Source organism: Vombatus ursinus, unplaced genomic scaffold (assembly GCF_900497805.2).
Source record: "Vombatus ursinus unplaced genomic scaffold, bare-nosed wombat genome assembly UNPS02014821.1, whole genome shotgun sequence".
Classification (NCBI taxonomy): Eukaryota; Metazoa; Chordata; class Mammalia; order Diprotodontia; family Vombatidae; genus Vombatus; species Vombatus ursinus.
Window position 1 is genome coordinate 34,120,259 of NW_020954599.1, and position 9,490 is coordinate 34,129,748.

General features: G+C 38.8%; 1 protein-coding gene across 2 annotated transcripts in view; it reads right to left on the reverse strand.

Annotated features, from left to right (window-relative positions):
- LOC114024545 (teneurin-3) overlaps window positions 1-9,490 on the reverse strand; it is a 440,254-nt gene that overhangs the window by 338,151 nt on the left and 92,613 nt on the right. The gene's annotated exons all lie outside the window — the stretch shown is intronic.

Here is a 9,490-nt window from a genome sequence, read left to right on the forward strand (position 1 = left end):
GTGAGTAAATTTTCGTAAGAGGAAGAGGTTAGGATCATAAGAATAAAAGGCATTTACTAAGGTTGGCAAGGTTGGCATCACAGAGGTGACACAGAAGGGACATCAGAGAGAGAGGTGTAGGCTGGGTACTAATCAACTGTGTACAATACTCCCTATGGTCTGCTTTCAGTTTGCTATCATACTCATCGCCTCTCCCTGTTCCTAGAAAGGTGGCCAATAAGAGAAGAGCAAAGAAAAATGAGAGGAAGAAGGGGATAGGATCTGAACCACTGAGGTGAGATAAAGCAGGTTTGCCAACTGCCTCTGGTTATTCCTACCAGAAACTTGCTTATAAAAGAGGGGTCAGGATATTCTCCTGATTCTGATAATCAGACAAGTTGGCCCAGACAGGCAAGTGGCCTCTGAGTGTTGATCATGAAGTCTGTCAAGAAAAAGGGAGGGCTTAGATATGGGTATTATGGAACTGTGGTTGAATGTGGAGAAAGTAAATAACAGTTGAAGTCTATGAGGTAGTGAATGTGATTAAGAGATGGACACATGTGACTATGGAAGCCAAGAGAATGTGAATCTATGTGAGGTGTTTAAAAGTAGCCTCCTGGCAATTTGTGGCTAGGTCTGGTCATGGGTCCATGAAATTTGTTCCTAGTTTACTTTCTTGATTTAGGAAGCATGGAAAGGTAACAGACATTCCCCCTCACCACTCAGCCCTTCCCTCCACCCTCCCCATATCCCCACCAAGTCTGTGCATCTAACTGGTAAGACTGTATATAAGCTGGGAACTAGTGCCATTTAAAGATATGATCTTTAAACAACACAGTTCTAGGCCTCCTGGTAGTCTCCCCACCTGGGAAAAGAGAATGCCCTTGGGGCCATGGAGAAAGCAGATTGGTGGCTTGGAATGTAACTGAGAAAGGGAGGCCTGAGAAAAGTGTTATCATTTTAAGTCTCCCAGTCTTTCCAAATGGATGATTTCTTATTGCAGGGATGCTCACAAGCACATTGGACACATGCCAGGCATGTTTATTAAAAGGGCAACAAAGCACCTGAAGATAAAGTGGGAGATATTCATATATGAGAAGTCCTCTCTTGGCTATCAATCACACAACAAACAAAGCTGTAACAAGAATCTATTCATGTGTGTGGGTGGTATTGAAAATCTGATTCATAACAACAATTTTTTTTCAGTGCCTAGCTTCCTCCCTGCTCCCTGACATCATTCCCTGCTCCAGCTTCATTCAGGTTCAATTACTACCCTGACCCCCATATGTTACCTGCCTCCTGCTTCAATACTGGTATCCTGAGAAATAGAACCTGAACATTGGAACATGTAGGGGACTGGAGGAGTGGAATCTGACACTTTGTAAAGTCAACGTTAGAGGCATAGTAAACAATCATCACAAATGTTTATGGCAGAAGCACAGACATTTAAGGAATCAGCACATTTCCGGCATCCCTTTATAGTATGGTGCAGAATAAATTTAGAACTGAGGTTGGTAAGGACATATGGATTAGATTAACCAATAAGCAGCTTCTGGTCTTGTAAATACAAAAAACAAAACAAAAAAACCACTCCAGGTACCATATGCCACTTGTCTTTTCCATATCAAAAGAATTATTTTTAAAAAACTCAATTGGCTTTAAAAAGAGGAATGGAGGTTCAGGCAGGGGTGGGAAGAGGGTAAGCTTCTGTGTTTCATTTTACTACTGATCAAAACATGGTAGCCAGGAATTCCCATGTCAACATCAGTTGTTTTTTTTTCTTCCGCTTTTTTGGCTAGGCAATGGGGTAAAGTGATTTACCCAGGGTCACACAGCTAAGTTAAGTGTCAAGTATCTGAGGCTACATTTGAACTCAGGTCCTCCTGGCTCCAAGGCCAGAGCTGTATCCACTGTGCCACCAAGCTGCTCCTTCAACATCAGTTTGAACTGTCTAACTTATAGGAACTCAAGATTGCATTTCTTGGTTTAGGTGTTTTTGGAACTATTATCCAAACTGTGAATAAAACTCTGCAATTCATTGTCAACAACGTAGCTGCTCTCAATGTGCAAATATGAAAATACAGCAGATAATGATTCGGGCAATCATTTAATAGCTATTATGGGGGCATCTACTGGGTGTGGAACTGTACCTCAAGTACAAAGCAAGCATCTCAAGGGCTAAATGCAAGATACTGGAGCAACTTAATAGAATCCTTTTGAGGAATTTGAATTCTTACTGCTTCAAAGATCTGTAATTTAGTTAACTCCTTCTGCTAATACAGATTGCAATCCCTCTCCAACTAAGAAGGTCTTGAAGAGTAGAAGTGGGTAAAAAAAAAAATAAGATCATTGCTCTGTAGCCAAACAGGTGACCAACCTTTCCAATCTTAGTTAAGGCCAGATCATGGACATATGAGCCATCACTAGCTGTCAATCAAACTACAGGAATTTTTTTGGTGTATGCCAGGCACTGCCCTAGGTTCTGAGAAACAAATAAAACAGTCTTTGCCCTAGGAAGTTTACATTATATCAGGAAAGACAAGTACACATGTAAGAATATAAAAGGTAATCTGGGGGGAAGGGTGGCATAAACAGCTGGGGAGGGGATCAAAGAAGGCCACATGTAGGTAACGGTCCGAGCCTTGAAGGAAACGAGGGAGTCTCAGAGATGGGAGGCACTAGGAGAGTACTTGGGAGCTTTCCAGAGCTCACACTGCCTTCAAACATCTGACCTCACCTTCATTTCATCACACACACATACATGGAAACAAAAATCCAACTACCTTCCTTTTATAATTAATCATTGTTTTCTTTAACAGGTATTTACTTTGAGAATATGAGTTCACTTAATAAATAAGACTCTTCTTCCATGTTTCCAGTGTTAAGTATTATAAATAAGTGAATCATTTTCTCCTTGGACTTATGTATGATGACCATCAAGTCTGCTTCACAATTACTCTGACTTTCAATAAGAAGCTTCCGATGTCTGTATAATTTCTTACATACAAGTTGCTCCAAATTTAGGGGGATTTATTCCTAAATACTGTGGTAAAAATTTTAGAGCTGGGAGGAATCTTGGGGGACGACATCTTTATTTTACAGAAGAAACTGAGACTCAGAAAAGTTAGCTTGCTCGAGATCACGCACTCAAAGTTGTTGGCTAAGCCAGACCCAGAACCCAGTTTTCCTGACCCCTGGAGGCTCTGTCTAGCACATTTATCATCCTGAACTATATATATTTTTTTAAAAATTTAAAAACATTAATGTTAAACTTTAATAATTAGAGATTCAAGATAACATAGTATGGGAGGAAAATAAATATTATTATCCAAATTGCATAGATATGAGGATGCTTACATGTGCCAGATGGCTTCACATTTGGTTGGGGACACAGAAATATTTAGGGAGTTCAGAAATGAGGGAAAAGGGTGGATTTTAGTCTCAAGCCATAAAAACATAGGAATATAATTGCTTGTAACCCAGCAAAGGATAGTAGTGGACATACAAGCGAAGGTGGCAAACAGTTGGAGTATTTCCATTCTGAATGCTAATTTCAGGAAAGCACATCAACAATGTCACTCAGGGCTCAAAGGACCAATAACTATACCTATGAATAAGCACTAGTTCCCATTCTACGCCTAGCAGGAGAAGGGGAAAAAAAATGATCTGAAGTAGTATGGTCTGACATCTCAACCACCTAGACAGAAAACCGTCCATAACAGGTCAAGACCAGGAAGCTCTGCGATGTTTTGTACAAGCAGCTGAACAGCAATATTATCAGATGAATTACAAGTTGGAGGAGTGGTCAATAAACCATTGGAATGTTACAGAATATTTCCAAGGACTGGGAAATAGTGTAATTAAGCAGTTAACAAGATTTGTGGCTGCAACAAACCCAGCACCAAACTATTTGTGGCTTGGATGAGAATTATAAAAGACAATGAGATAGATGGGATAGAACCAAAGACCTGGATTCAAATCTTATCTCTGTGTTAAATATTTTGTGAGCCTCAGTTTCCTTAACTTTAAAATAAAGGTGGTAGATTAGATTGCATTTAAGGCCTCTCTATACCAGCTCTAAATCTATGAACCTTTCATCCTAAGTCTTTGCTATGATTTTGCCCTCTCTCCATTGCAATGAAGAATGTTTGTCAAACATAGCATTTGTCAAATTCTTTGAAGCCAGAACAATGTCTTCTACCTTTTTTTTTTTTTAACAAATGCCACTCCAGATTAGTACAATACTTTCACACAGTATGCATGTGGTAAATGTGAATTTTTATTTAATTAGTTTTGGAGGTAAGGTGGCCAGAGGATTTGGTTCTTAATGTGATTCTTTGTGTAGTCAGTTCTGTTGTAAAGCTTTTTTTTTTTAAAAACATGAATTTATTTGTTCCAGTGTGATTGATATGTTAGGGAACAACTTGAGCATACCATGAATTTTGTATTTGCTTATGTGCAATTTCTTCTGTGACAAACAGGGAGAATGCAGAAAGTTGCACCCAGTTGAAGCAAGCAACATAAGAATACACAAAATAAACACATCCACGCAAACCTCAAACATCTACCAGGTACCTCAGTTCACCATGTCGGTTAGCTTCCAAGGTTGTGTTTTTACTATTCTTTCACAATTGTGAACTTCTCTATATTAAAAACAACATCTCCAGTTAAACGAAAATCAGAGTTACAGACCTCTTGCGCATATCTGTAGACTTTAACAACCTTACCTGTGGGAATGGGACACAGGCTTAGCAGCAGTCCAAAGCTATGGATGCTGCACTATTTATTATGATATTTATTTGTTTCCTAACCATTTGACAAATATAAAACCATGCTACTTTTTTTATTAGGTTCCTTTTTTTATGCCATGGACAAATTTTTTGAGTGTTGAGGGCTTGACTTCATTTTCCCACAAGCCCAGTGATTTTTATTGTGCAATTCTGCATAGCAGTGTGATTTTTAGGAATGTATATGTCACATTATAGAAGAACTGACTCTGTATATGTTCCCAAAAGGGGTTTTCAACCAAGAATATAAGTGTATCTAATGTTTTGCTATCCTGTGTTACTTGAGGACACTTTCACATGCCACTGCATCACCCACTTGTCAAAATCAATAAGCAAATTTCTGTTACTCCCTTTCTATCCTGTGGCTATGAAGCATACAAGCCACAGGAAGCGAGTGGAGGAAGGGGGTAGCTAGAAGACAAGAAATGAAAAGGAGTTATGGGCCACTGAATCTCCAGGGTTCAGCATCTTCTTTTCTCTTAACCGTAAATCCTTCATGAGAAACTCATTCCACAGCCTAGACAGTAAATTACATGATGATTGATGAAGAGAATAAATATTTATACTAATTTGGGTTTACACTTATCCTAGGTCATAAAAAAAGTGAGCCAGTAGAATTCCTGTCTTGTGTCAAGGCCATCTCTAATTGGCCTCTCTCTTTAAAAATAACTCTTTTTGGATGAGAAAATGAGCAGACTTGGCTTTGAACCCTGCCCCTTCTTTCCCATACATCACACTGCTGACATTTTCAGAAAAGTTCTGAGCCACCACCAGAAACCCCATAGGACATCATGATGGACATCTGCATCTGAGCCCAATTCTGCAGCCCGCTCCCATCTTTGTTTCACGTTACCTGGGGCTTGTCTCTTGAGAACAAAAGATCATAGATTTTATTTCATAATGACTATTTGTTCTTGTCCTCTGCTACTGGTTCACTAACTTTACTTGGATTTTTGGGAAAACATGGATGCTGATAAAGATAATGCCTAACTCTGGAAGGTCAGAGGTTTAGATACGGAAGGAACCTCAGAGTTAACTGAGTATACAATCCCTTCATTTCAGAAAACAGAGGCACAGAGAGGTTAAGTAATCTGCTCAAGGTCACACAGCTAGTAAGGGGCTACGGCAGGATAGTCATCCTGCCCACTAAACCATGTTACCTCCTCTTAGAATCTGCAGTGTCTGTCACACACATACCTAGGAAAGTAGATAGGAAGCACCCTTTTGCATGTGAAAATAAAAAAAAGGGTCAATAAGTAAGCTTATTTCAAATTTATATAGTCAAGTTTCATTGAATATTTTCTCTATATTTTGACCCATCAGCTCATGACAGATGATTTGAGTTGGATTTCAGATGATACTATGACCTCAATTTCTAAAAGGGAGATAGAATACTCAGAAAAACAAACTTTTGAACCCAAATGGAAAGGAGGATAAAATGAGATCACAACAACATTTAACGTCCTGGTTAGGAATAATTGTGACTTATTTTAGTTAAAACCTGGCCAGTTGTGGTAGAAGCCTATAGAATACCTTTCAGACATATTAAAAAGACAGAAATCAACAAATTTTAGGAATTTCTTCATATTTTCCACAAAGTTTGAAAGTGACTTTTTATGCTTTTAATTACAAATCCATTTTATATTATAGACCCCCCATTTACTATCCAACCTGTAAGACTTGGCACTGGCATTTATCTCTCTGTTGGAGACTGTAGCCTTCTGCAGCCAACCTGTGGCGACAGTTATCTCTTAATTAAAACTCTACATGCAAATAGCAGTATTGAAAAGTATCGTTGCAAAAGCACACACAAGGCATGATAATTTATAACTGTACAATCCTTTTCATCTAAGGCTTTAATACTGAAGACAACCACTGTAGTCAGTGTGAAGCTTTCCCCCAGGAAAAATATGCATAGCCAATTCTTCATACATACAAAAAAGGATGAGATAGCATAGATCTTTCTATTGTCACATCACCTCGGTGAGAAGAATGGTGAGCTGTGTGTCAACACTTTGAAAAATGTGAGATGCTCTATGGAGTTCACGATATTTCCTTTCATAAGAGATGATGACCCATTTAACCTTGAATTAGGAAATTTATTTTCTAAGTTTTAGATACCTCAACTACTAATGAACTGTCACTACTGCTCTGATGCAAATCGGAAATAAAAAATGACAGCTGCCTTTATAAGACTTCTGTGCAAACTTATTATTTATACACAGAAGGAGTGTCACCTTGTCATATAGCTGAACTTACAAAGTTTTTATTATTCCCAGGGAATGTAAGAACAAAAACTTGGTAAAATTATAACAGCCAGGGAATTTACCTGGTTATCAATTACCATTAAGAAAAAAAATAATTAGAACTATGGCCCAGGAGAGAGAAAAAGCTGATATAAGAAATTTCTTGGTAGTGTAATTATTTTTCTTTTAAACCCTTTTTTTTTGTAATAAAAATAATAAATCACAAATTCTCCAACAGACAGAAAACCTGTACTGACTTGCCAAAAAGAGATTCATAAAGAGGAATAGTACTGACTTGGGGGAGAAAAGTTTGTGTTTGTTTTAGAAATGCCAACATCTGCTGTGCAATGAAATTCAGCAATAGACTGTCATGCTAGCATGTGCACTTAGCAAGAATAATTTAATGCATAAGCTTCAATGTTTACTTTCTGAAAAAGCAAATGTGTGGAACAGAGCACTCTCAGCTATATTCAGTGCCGAATACTAAAATGGCTAATTTTTCTGAGACCAGAGCCAGAAGAAATGTGAAGTACCCTCAACAACCACCCATGGTATAATTTATAGATTAACAGTTGGAAGAAACGGGAATATTGCCCATTAGCTATCCTTACGACCTCTGTCCAAACCTAGGTGACTCTGCTCTATGGAGACTTAGGGAGATCTACAGGTAGCTAGGCGGCTATTAGGCTTAGAGTCAGGAAGACTCATCTTCCTGAGTTCAAATCTGGCCTCAGACACTTACTAGCTGTATGACCCTGGGCAGGTCATTTAACCCTGTGGGCCTCAGTTTCCTTATCTGTAAAAGAGCTGGAGAGGGAAATGGCAAACCATTCCAGTATCTTTGCAGAGAAAACCCCAAATGGGGTCACAAAGAGTTAGATGTGACTGAAACGACTGAACAACAACAAAATAAAGATCTATATCATCCCTTAAATTCGCCTTTCAGTATAATTACACTAATGCACGTATCTTTACCCACACCAGCTTACAGCCCTGAGGTCTTTCAACACTCCTGCTTTATAATGATTACCCATTATGTCAAATAATATGGAAAAAAAATCATAGGAGCATAGACTTAGAGCTGGAAAGTATACTTTAGAGAATCCTTTTGATAGCAATTACCTTTTAACTGAGTCAGTTGGTCAACCTATTCATCATATTTGAAGATTTTTGAGCTCACAGACTAGATTTAAAGAGAAACATCTGTCAAACTGGTTGGTCAATTCAACGTCTACTGTATGAATCTGGCCACATCCAGACTCTTCTCTTCACCTACACAATATAATCCTTGAAAAAAGCGTCAAGCATATAGACACCTTGAGCTGTAAAAAAGTCATAGTGTCCTTCACTTAGGTACTTTGAAAGCTCTATAATTACAACGCAGTTATGCCCTCAAAGATACTATCTCTAAGAGACGATGCACTTGTTGTTGTTATTGTTGTTAAGTTGTTTTTCAGTTGTGTCTGACTCTTTGTGATCCCGCTTGGGGTTTTCTTGGCAAAGATATTAGAGTGGTTTGCCATTTCCTTCTCTAGCTCATTTTTACAGATGAGGAAACTGAGGTAAACAGGGTTAAATGACTTGCCCAGGGTCACACAGTTAATAAGTGGCTGAGGGTGGATTTAAGCTCACAAAGATAAGTCTTTCTGACTCCAGGTCTGGCACTCTAGCCACTCTGCTTCCTAGCTGTTCCAAGACACAGCAGACAGACCATCAAACAGTTAAAACACACAAAATAGAGATGTGAGACAATTGGGAAGGAAAAATCCAGCAACAGTGTCACCTAGTCCAGAAAAGTTCCTGAAGGTGATAATTCCCCAAATATGACTGAATTATGGGGAGTAGGTCAAGGGGCAGTATCAGCCTTAGGCCTAGGGAGACTAGAAAAATTTCCTACATTATCTTTCTGAGAAGCACGATGCTGTAGTCCCCGAGCCCCACCACTTGTCACAGGTTCTGAACTTTATTCCCGAGAATCTTAAAAACTTTGCTGTCATCAAGAGGTCCAACTAAAACTGAAACACCACTGAAGTTTAACACCTTAGGCCCAAATTAGTACAGAATCATCGACAGGTAGAAGACAGCAAGGTGGTGGTGAAAATGACACAAGATATGGGTGTAGAGAGAGCCATGTAGCAGTTCATATGAGTCCGTGACAATGAGTGTTTTTAAAAGGACAGGTAGAAAGGTGTCAAAGAAGAGTCTGATTACTTCCGAAACTCTCCTAAGGCCATTCCTTTAAAAAAATAGCTAAAGAAGAATGGATGAAAACACAGAGGAGGAAAGGGAGACATACAAAGATTACTCCAAATGCTAAGATTCTTATCAATTAATTTATAAAATCACAGGATGCAGACCTAGAAGCAAACTTAGACATCTTTCAGAAAATGAATCCTCACATTTACTGAGTCGGCTGGACAGTAAGTCAACAAGAACTTGGTATGGGTCAGGCGCTGTGCAAAGCACCAGAGAGAGAGA